Below are 9,957 nucleotides of genomic sequence, written 5' to 3' on the forward strand. Positions count from 1 at the left end.
GGACCAACGGCTTTACGTGACTTCCGAACCACGTCGAGAGTGAACTTCTATCACCAGAAATACACATCTCTCACTCCTCAATGGAATGGCCGAGAATCGAACCCGCGACCACCGAGGTGAGAAGCAAACACCAAACCAACCACGCCACTGAGGCGCTTTCATGTTCTGTGCGCTGACCATTTTCTTAGTGTTTTTACATCTTTGTGGTTTTTCACATTTTAGTGGTCAGTGTAATGCTATGTTACATTGTGTGTTTTAAGCTTTCACATTCACAATTTGCTTGATTAACTTAGGTGTTTCTTAGTGATTTAACATTGCATACTTAATTTAATTTAACACTTGTGAATTGATTTGCATTTACTTAGATTTCTTTTCAAATTTTGATTATTGTATAACATTTTGAATTTGGATGGAGTGATTTAATTTCTTGATCACCTAATTTTCTTGGTAGATTAATTCTGATTAAATCTTGTTGAATAATTAATTCAAGAATTAATTAAACTTTGTGTTTTTTAAAAAGTAATAGCAAATTTCCCTGAGATTGTGAATTTCACTCATAAAATTTTGAATTTAGAGATAAAACTTTTGTATTTAGAATTTTTTTTACAGTGTTTCATTTACTAACCATCAGTGATAGAATGTAATTTAGGTAGAAATATAGGGCGGCAATTTTGCTGTTTTCCTTCAATTTTATTGAAGTGAGTTAGAACCAGGGAAATACTTAGACTTTTAGAGTTGTTTTGGAATGATGCATTGTAAATTTCTTAACATCCGCATTAGCATTGAAACCAACATCCACATTGACAATTTCTTAACATCCGCATTAGCATTGGAACCAACATCCGCATCCGCATTGACAAGTTCTTAAACATCCGCATTAGCATTGAAACCCAACATCCGCATAGGCATTGACAATGTTCTTAACATCCGGCATTAGCATTGCAAAAAACATCCACATTGACAATTTCTTAACATCCGCATTAGCATTGGAACCAACATCCGCATCCGCATTGACAAGTTCTTAACATCCGCATTAGCATTGAAACCAACATCCGCATCCGCATTGACAAGTTCTTAACATCCGCATTAGCATTGAAACCAACATCCGCATCCGCATTGACAAGTCTTAACATCCGCATTAGCATGAAACCAACATCCGCATCCGCATTGACAAGTTCTCAACATCCGCATTAGCATTGAAACCAACATCCGCATCCGCATTGACAAGTTCTCAACATCCGCATTAGCATTGAAACCAACATCCGCATCCGCATTGACAAGTTCTCAACATCTGCATTAGCATTGAAACCAACATCCGCATCCGCATTGACAAGTTCTTAACATCTGCATTAGCATTGCAACCAACATCCGCATCCGCAGATCGAGAATGCGGACGTGCAGATATCACCCGCTGCTCACTGTTCTATAGTTAATATTCATACACCTATGCATTGTAGTTAAAAGTATATATATGCTAAATTTGGCGTTTTGTTTATCATACAGAATACGATACACAATGACACATTTCATGCAGCATATACTTTATAAATAGCTCTATTATAGCATATTAGTTTTATAGCAGTGTTGTCCAAACATTTTCACCTATTGTACCCTTTATTACCTTCTCCTACTGTTACGTACCCCACCTACCCCCACCCTCGCCCACCATGGCTGACCAAACTCAGTTTTATTTAGGTTAATCATGCAAATAGTATATTAATTATGAAAAGACTGCATTATAGGAGTGTTGGTCAATAAACACAAAGTTATTGCACAAATAAAAATGATGATATAATAACAAAATGCTTGAAAATTACTTACACAACTTAATGTGAGATGTGAGGCTGATGTTCACTGATGGGATGTTTCTGTTGTGTGTGTGTGTGTGTGTTCCTTGTTTGTTCACGTATCCTCATGATCTATGTTGCGTACCCCCAGGGGTACGTGGACCCCAATTTGGACAACACTGTTTTATAGTATATTTGTTTTGGTAATTCCATGTCATTCACACCAGTTGTAATCATAAAGGCAGGGTATAGTGTTTCTTAGGAAACACTTTCTCTCTCTCTCTCTCTAATGCGAAGAATGGCTTTGAGTTTTGTTACGATTATCATGCAATAAGCATGAAATAACCTTGTGCCATGACAACTATAAGACGTTCGTGTATCGCTGTTACTCTTTGTACGTTCATACGAAAGTATGAACGTGAGTATCACTATTGTTTCTACTTTCAATTAGTACATCAAATATTAAGTGGTAACGGATAATTTCGAATCATGTGGCTGAAAATCGTCTTTAACAATAAAATACATCTAAATTATTCAGATTTATAAAGTATCCGCATCTGCAAATTTAAGAGACTGATGCCCGTATCGGCAAATCCCATTTTCAGACATCCGATACATCTCTAATTTATATATAATTCTTATAATATATTAATACAATAAGATATATATATATATATAGATATATATATATTATAATATATATATATATATATATATATATATATATATTAATACATATATATATATATATATATACATTTATCGACTGATTTCTCTCTGTTACTCGGGCTTATATGTATGCGTGTATTTTCAAGCAGCATATAGTCATGTACCTCATTCGCATTGGTTTCAGAGTATTGCTACTCGTCCCATCCTGGACTGTTATGACATTATGTAGTGTGTCTCACCAAGACACTAGGGCTCGAGAGATGTTTTTGGGACAATCTATCGTTACTGCTCATTAATATCTTCTGATGTGGAATTATAATTATTAAAGTAAATACAGATTTACGCAGAATAAATCACAGGATTTATAATGAGTTAATAAAAACCTGAAAGATAAAATTATCCTCCACGAAGACTTAAAGCAAAATAAACTAATCATTTTAAGTATACGTTACCATCATCCTCAATTACGGCCGCAGGCTCAGTTTCCCAACAGGTTAGTTTACGTCTTCCCCTTCTTTTGCCTTCATTAACAAATTCGCTCACCTATAAAACAGAATAATAATTGTTTCTGGCGAGGGGCCTGTCTCCTGTCAATAACAGGAGACTGCAAGGCGCGCCCCTTTGAGCTCGACATGCCTTGAGCTAATCTCCTCTTCCAGGTTCTCGTTAGAAATGCGACGTCCTTGTCTGGTTACAATGTGTTTCATTTTCTCCTTCTTTTCAGATTCAAGAGAATTCACTTCATAATAAAATAGATCTTTGTAATATTTGCTGTTACGCATTACATAGTGTCAAAGTCGATGGCGAACAGTCTATGCGACGGCTTACAACAACGCATCAATACAGCAATCATACAATGTGAGTCAATCTGTGACTGTGAAAAAGAAAAAAAAAAAAATCATGAAAGTATTCCGCGCCTGCACTCGAGGGAATATATAATGATTTATGACGCATTCCGTGAGGTGACTTGACTTTACCAAAATCACGTGACCATAATGTACATCTTGTTAATCGTATCTGTAACCGAAGGAACGATTGGATTCAACGCTCTTCTTCATTTGTTCGCCGCTATGAATTGGCGCCAAACCATCTCCAATCTACGCTGTATAAACTTATCAACAAGAGTACGTACACAATCATCAATTCGACATACAGTTGTCAACAGAAATTTCGAAACAAATCAGACAGACTCATACATGTAATATGTGTCTGCGTCGTATCGATAAGATTAATGAGCGACGCCATTCTCCTCCACGTAAATCTCAAATCGACATTCCTCGTCACATCTTTTTGTTCCTGTCTCTTTGTGGCATCAGATGATCTGTCCTGGTTATTCAACGCATCATTTTATGGCTTCATTTTTATGGGATTCTGACATCATTTCCATAGTATTCCTTTATTTTTCGCAATTTATTTCTCTAATCTAATGGGCTGCTCCTTTCATTCATTTATCTCTATTTTGAGTCTGATATGTTTCTACGTAGGTACGAACCAATTAGTGTTGCAACCTATTTTGATATACTAACAACACTTGCAAAGGATATGTACACATACATACATACTCTCGCGGTGGTGTAGTAGGTAAAGCTTCACTGACGTTCCTGGGTTTGCGCCCTGGTCCAGGCAAATCTATTATCGAGAAAAAATTCCCCTTCGGTTAAGCATATATGAAAATATATTAATTCTGAGGTAGAGCGAATTAGATATTAAAGGACATTGTAGCTCGATATGTATATTATATACTCTCTATATATATGTATATATGTATGTATATATATATATATATATATATATATATATATATATATATATATATATATGTGTGTGTGTGTGTGTGTGTGTGTGTGTGGGGGGGGGGGGGGCAAGTGGCAAGTTCTTTTCCACCAGTAGGACCATAGGACTTTATTTAAAGGCTGTGAGGCTGTGGGTACAGTTATCGCGGGAATAACATCCAGTTTACATAATTTATTTCTTCATTTGTTGTGGTGATAAATCATTAGTACGATCAAGCTAAACATGAAGTATCGCGTGATTTCTGATAACTTGCAATCATTTTGTGACCCTTCCCGTGATGTATGTGAACTTTTACAGACTAACGGACACATAGCCAGACTGCAGATTACGTGCTTGGATCTGGTAAATTCTCGTCGAGGGTCCCCCATAGGGCGTCAGTACTTTGGACAGTAATTTACTGTGACGTGAAAACAATGAAGGCCATTAAGAAAACTCCCGCAGCAGTCATTATATCAACAAGATGTCTACCTAAGAATAGAGCGGCACTGATAATAATGAATAAATCTCCGCGTGATAGGGTCACTCCCGACTCTTAGCCATTCTTATAGAGCTAGTTTTAGTAGATACCAGTGCAAGACGGCCATTATTAAGGAGATAAACTGCCAGTTTCACTAGCAACCTGATAACAAGCCCATCATATAACAGCTCAATAGCTATCTGCGCAGCTGGACCCATCTATCACTTATAGAGAACGCCACTGGCTACATAATACATATCGAATAGAATATGAAATATGATTGTGTCTTCAGCTACACTGCCACATGTACGGAACATAAATATTTATTAATGCGCCTATCATAGTGGAACGGATGAGGCCAAGATAAGACTAAGATATGACAGAGGGCATTTGCGCTCGCAATACCCAGTCCCAGCCCTCTATATCTGTGCCAGAGACTATCATATCGTTTCCCAAGCTGCGCCTACTAATCATATATTTACTCCAAAAACGATAACACGAACGACAGCGTTTTTCAAGTCAATTATAAATGAACTACAAAATAAATGGAGTACGGAAAATTGTTTCGTGACTATGACAAAATTTAGTGAAATCAAGGAAAAATCGATTTTCAAGTATCAGAGCTGAATACTGAAGGACATTTTTTTCCTTTTTTACAACAACTGTCACATATCACGAGTGCATGCCATTTGGATACAATCAAGGACCTTGGATACAGCAATCACTGTGCATTAATTTAATTCGTTGGTTATGAGACAGCAAAGCAACGATGACAATATTACCGCAGAGATGGAGCGGTTAGGTTGCCTTGATGACCTTTATTTATTGTATATATATCATATACTGCGGTGTTTACGTAATTCGTACAGTTGTTATTTACCTCAGTTACCCTTTCCTATCCAAGTTGATTGTGTTTCCCGTAGGTGTGGAATATTCATTCCGGCAAAGGTGCAGCTCAAACTGGACGGCCAGGGAGTAGTCATACCCTTTTCACAGAAAGTGACCGACAAAGGAATTGCGTAACATGCAATGAAAGTATTACCTGACCAACAGCATGACTCTGCCAAGTTCTCCACTTTTATATTCTTACGCATTCTGCCTTTCTCAGTTTTTTAACCATACATAGGTGTTTGTGTCCGAATGTATGGTTAATGTCTTGTCGTAAATTGATTATATAAGGAGTGATTTTATTACGGACATCAACAATTTAACGTAGATGAAAATTTTGATGTATGCATTTACGTATATTTGTCTCTATGTTAAATATTTACGGTTGTAGTCTTAAGTAATCAGTCCAAAGTCCAAGCCAAGATAAGACAATCGGACTAGCGAGGGTTTGTTTACACCGGAGACGCTGGTAGGAAGGAAGGAGGGTCGCGCTACGCTCGCTCACGGAAGCAAGAAACTGATATAGGAGTCAGGTGACATAGCCAAACCTACTTACTGCAATCGAACAGTTGGAAATGGTATTGTTTTGTGCTATAATTTTTGTTAGAATTACGAGTTTTGTTCATTTTTGCAGTTCCTGGTCATCATTTCGTTTGTGGTTCCTTGTTAGGTTAGGCATTAATTAGCTTCACAGGTTACCGTAGTGGACTGCGGGAGCCCTTTGCAGTCCCCAACCTTAGAGCACCCTAAGGCTTCCTGAAGCCTATTCAAGGCCATATAAGTTTTTTTTTTATCCGAGAGTTCTTAGATTACGGGAATTGTACATTACAAAGTGTTCCCTGTAAGAATGTGAAGTAGGTACCTACTAAGGTAGTATCCCAAGCCCAGTACTTAAGGTACTACCTATAGTAGGTATACCAAATACCTAGGTATAGCCTATAGTATTTTTAAATATATTTCGGACTTCAATCACTGCAAAATTACCTTAGATTAACCAATATTTGGATCAGAGTAAAAAACTGCAAGGTACAGGGGTGGACCATGTACGATCAATGTGTCCAACCCCAAGAAAAGTACATTATAACGCGTCCTGACACCGGAGTAGAGGTCTTTAGGGTAGAACACCACGGCAGGCCAACCCTCATCACGGTGGACGGGTCTTATTCACTCGATGTTTAATTGGTGAAACAAGAATACAATTGCAACTCTAAGCATACCATTTAAAAGACTGAAGTTTCGTCAACATAATGTGATATATGAAAGCCCCATACGAACTAAAATAAGCATGTGAGCTCTTCGTAAAATATGTTTTCAAGGCAGTTTTGAAATCCAATATGGCGGCTACGTTTTGCATGGAAGGTTCTCATCAGTGACGGCCACCATCTTTCCCCAGCCTTCCCAGCACTCATTTGAATAATGTTAGCGTATATATGTAACTTTTATTGATCTTACTCAAGATTGCAGTTGTAATCAGCACAATAAAACAACATTTTGTTGCATATATTAGTGAAAGTATGAAACTTGTTATTCCCGGGGTTATGGTTGGAACTGAATTCATTCTTACCTTGTAATCGGTGGTTTTTATCCTTACTGCCATCACAACTGAAACTCCACAGTGCTTATTTGATTGTAATTATACACATTTTGGTCTTAATTCACTCCACAGTGCACTTGAACCACGCTGTGGTTCCTGGTTCCTAAGCACTCACTCCGCAAACACAGTTACGAGCAGCAGACGACAACACTGATTATGAGATGCAAAGCTTTATTCCCTTAATTGTTTACTTTACTCAATATTTAGTTTAACTTTACTTCAAAATGTTTATTTACCGTATATTTCGGCGTATAAGTCGACCCTTTAGCCCCAAAAAATCATGCCAAAATTAGGGGGTCGACTTATCTAACGGTAACAAAAAGTGAATCTTTATTATTTTGGCATATCGGTACAGGAATCCAGGCTTTACAGTTGGCTAATAACAATGACAGCCTTGTTGAGGTAACTATGTATGTAAATACCAGTATTAAAAACATTTCACACTGTAATACGACAATAATAATACATTAGAACATCCATTACCTTAAATAAAATTAAACAAATCAAAGTAACTTGAAGAAACCCCATTCGCACAGCAAGTGTAAACATTGCGTAGCTATTTGTAGTACAGTAATTGAGAAGGATGCGTTCACTCTGACAGTTTGTATTTACCGGGGTATTGTTCAAAAACATTTATGGTATGAAATCTTTATTTATCACTTTAAATAAAAAAAAAATTGAAATTAATAGTAAATAAGTATTTAAAATCCTTCAAAATTACTTGAGTCATCGTCACTTGAATTAAACAATTCCATCAGAACAAATATCATTCACGGTTTCATCATAAGGATCCCAGTTTGAATCTGGTGAATCAACTGCAGGTTCGTTTTCCCTCAAATGAGCCTGTTTATGCCACAGAAGAACCAAAAGTCAAGGAATATTCCAACATAATAATAAAATACTGGCACGTCGTTTTAACAACCCAATCAAAACATTAACTTAAGTGACAGTTTGTACATACATATATACGTAGGCTGTTATGCAGCGTTACTTGGCGTTTTGTTTGTTTACATTACACTCGAGTAACGTATCTTTCGTTTCGTCATTTCTAATCATATTTTCCGGTATTCATCTTATATATTACACAGATTTGTTAATATACCGAGTATATTACCTGTATTTCTTATGGTAAGTAGAGCAACATATGTACCGTAATAACATTCAGGTTATTTTATATGATATGTTTTACCCTGCTGCTTATTTTGAGCGTACGGTTGGCCTCACATTTTATAGGTCGACTAATATACCCGATATTAGTTAAAATCATAAAAATTTACTCAGAATTGGGGGTTCGACTTATCTTCCGGTCGACTTATACGCCGAAATATACGGTAATTCATGTCTATTATCCCTTTTTTGCAACCAAATTAACCCCCAAAAATTACAAATGTTTCGGATATATACTTACGAGCAGACGACGTGAGGAAAAATGACTCATCGTTGCCAATCTAGTGGAGCGTCACACATACGCTGATGCATTTACAAACTGTTTCGATGAATTCTAGTTGTCATAGTAATGCAGTAATGATAAAATTGCTGTAATATGTACGTATATATAATACAAATAGATACGCTAATTTCACTTATTTCCTCGGTTTTGTGTAAGTCTTATACCTAGTTTGGAGGGTAAACACATACCAATTGACAACACTGATAAACAATTGAAGAGCGCAAAACGCTGCAAAGAATGCCGTAGTCCCCTTGAATAAGTGCTAGTAAGAGGTTGGTTTACGATTGTTGTGATGAAAGTGCCCCAGCGTCTATGGGTACAAGTGGTGTGCAGATTTAGCACAGGAAATGGGAAGTTTGTTGACACAAGCGACTCTGTAAACATCAAGATGGCGTCAATCTTCGAAACATTTTTAGTTGTAAGTAAAAATTTCTAAAGCGTTTTGGTGAGATTTCCACTGCCGTAGCCACCCTTTTCACTACCCTCTGTTTAAATCTTAAAATTTGGCCTTAATTTCTAACTTTGGAGAAAATACTTACTTCGAAAGGAGAGTAGAGGTCTTTAGCTCCGTTTCTCACCAACAAGAAATCGCGACTGATGCCCATCTCCGGTGTCAGGACGCGTTATAATGTACTTTTTCGGAGGGTGGCAAGCGTTGATTGTAGGTGGCCTGTTTGGCCTGCTGTGATACCAACAACAAGTCGCGTCTGATGTCCGTCTCCGATGTCAGGACGCGTTATAATGTACTTTTTTTGGGGTTGTACACATTAATTGTACATGGTCCACCCCTGTACCATGCGGTTTTTTATCCTATTTAGGGGGAAACACCACAGTGGATCCATCATCATTGCGTGAATCAGCCTTATTCACTATATTTAATTGGTGAAACAAGGACACAATTACATCTTTAAGTATACCATTCAAAAGATTGAAGTTTCTTCAACATAATGTGATATATGAAAGCACCATACGAACTAAAATGGGCTCGTTATGGCTTCCACCGACTGAGGTGCTGTTTGTAACCGCAAAGGATCCAACATCTTTCCCAGCCTTCCCAGCACTCATTTGAACAATGTTAGCGTATATATGTAATGTTTATTGATCTTACTCAAGATTGCAGTTGTAACCAGCACAATAAAACAACATTTTGTTGCCTATGGGGGAAACAACCGACTGGGCTAGCGGATCCAGTTTCCACCGCGTGGGAAGCCACCCTTTGAAAAAGTACTTTAACACGTTCTGACACTGGAGAAGGGCACCAGTCATGAGTTGTTGGTGGTGAGAGCAAGAGCTCGAGACCTCTATTATCCTTTCGAAG

The 9,957-nt window shown here is 37.4% G+C and overlaps 1 protein-coding gene across 5 annotated transcripts in view; it reads left to right on the forward strand.

Annotated features, from left to right (window-relative positions):
- The first annotated feature begins 5,104 nt into the window (after positions 1 to 5,104).
- Positions 5,105 to 9,957, forward strand: part of LOC135195800 (uncharacterized) — a 49,702-nt gene continuing 44,849 nt past the window's right edge. The window contains exon 1 of one of the 5 annotated variants that reach the window (XM_064222277.1): positions 5,105 to 5,257. The gene's annotated coding sequence lies outside the window, so the exon portion shown is untranslated. The other 4 variants (XM_064222279.1, XM_064222278.1, XR_010310247.1 and 1 more) reach the window with 4 other exon arrangements.

The sequence above is a fragment of the Macrobrachium nipponense genome, chromosome 16 (assembly GCF_015104395.2).
Source record: "Macrobrachium nipponense isolate FS-2020 chromosome 16, ASM1510439v2, whole genome shotgun sequence".
NCBI classification, from domain to species: Eukaryota; Metazoa; Arthropoda; class Malacostraca; order Decapoda; family Palaemonidae; genus Macrobrachium; species Macrobrachium nipponense.